Source organism: Oncorhynchus tshawytscha, linkage group LG13, assembly GCF_018296145.1.
Source record: "Oncorhynchus tshawytscha isolate Ot180627B linkage group LG13, Otsh_v2.0, whole genome shotgun sequence".
Taxonomy (NCBI): domain Eukaryota; kingdom Metazoa; phylum Chordata; class Actinopteri; order Salmoniformes; family Salmonidae; genus Oncorhynchus; species Oncorhynchus tshawytscha.
The window spans coordinates 66,001,692-66,003,326 of NC_056441.1; positions in this window are offsets into that span (position 1 = coordinate 66,001,692).

Below are 1,635 nucleotides of genomic sequence, written 5' to 3' on the forward strand. Positions count from 1 at the left end.
ATGAAGTGCCATCATCAGTCCAGGAGAATGTGAACAACACGATAACAGACGGGCATCAGAGGGGAAGCAACAAGATGACAAGAATTCAAGTGACATGGCACATGATGTCTGATGTGGCCTGATTGTTTCAGTCAGGCTAGAGCCTGGGACAGTCCAGTGACTGACACAGTGCATTCTTAGAAAAAAAGGTGTTTTCTAGAACCAAAGGGTTCTTTGGCTGTCCCCATAGCAGAACCCTTTGAAGAATCCCTTTTGGGTTCCATGTAGAACACTTTTAAATGGAACCCAAAATGGTTCTACCTGCAACCAAAAAAGGTTCACCTATGGGGACAGCCAAAGAACCCTTTTGGAACATTTTGATAGCTATTGAGATTTTAGACAGCTTTCATCCCTCCAAGTATTTACAGCCCTGTTGCCCCCTCCTGTGCTGAGAGAGTGGGAGTGCAGATAGATACCACATCTCCCTGTCACTGTCATCAGTTCTCTCTACCTGATAGGTGTCTTTGTAGTTTTTGAGTGTGTCTACTGGTTTTGGTTTGTAATTCTTCTCCATAAACGAACTTCAGACAACAGCACCTTTCCATAAAGTTTTTATGAGAATACATAGTGTGGAACAGCTGTTTAAGGCACTGCATCGCAGTGCTAGAGGCGTCTCTACAGACCCGGGTTTGATCCCGGGCTGTATCTCAACCGGCTGGGAGAGGGGGCTTTACAAGTAGGCCGTCATTGTAAATAAGAATTTGTTCTTAACTGACTTGCCTAGTTAAATAAAGGTACAAATATAATAAGGATGTATTCCATCCATAAGATACAGTATATTTTTCCCATTTGCATTACCATCTGCTGTCGCAGTGTTACAGATGGCCAGGTAAGTTAAGCTTTCCCCTGCCAATACCACAGGCTGCATCTTCTGTTGCAATAGGCCATCTTTGCTGCTCTGACGAGGGAGATTGTCAGCCACATTTATGTTTGATGCTACATCCTTCCTGATGATCAACACACATCTAGTTGAATAGTCTGAAATTGACTTTGGGTTTGAGGTTGATTGCTTGGTCATAAGCTAAGTTTGTTGTCATAAAAATACTATCCACAACCATTGTATGCTCTTAATCACCTATCTAATTTCTATTCACATTGAGTACAGAGGAAGAGGATAAGGTTAATTACATCTATGCCACATTGTAACTCATTAAGTTTCTCTCTGTTGTCACACGCATAATGATTCACTCAACTCCACCCCCATCCCTGAGATGCAAACAAAGCATAAATACCCAATAAGTATTAGCCATTCAGTTAAAAGACCTGTTAATATAAAATAAATAGTGGTATTTATTGGTCTGTATCTCTTGGTCCTTGTTAATGTCTTTTGGGCAAATTTTTTGTTCTACTTATCTATTTATCTGATTCCTTCTATTATGCAATGCCAAGGCACTTGAGATGTCTCACACTTTTATTCAGTGAGTAAGCCTTTTGGGATGTTGAAACTTTGCATTGGTGACCTGCTGACCAGAGCAGTGCTTACACAGCTGCAGAGGAGCTGTCTGTCTGACAGTGACAGGGGAGTTACAGCACAGGCCCAACAGTAACAATACATAGGACTGAGAGGGGAAACACACAGACACAGAGGCAGGGATG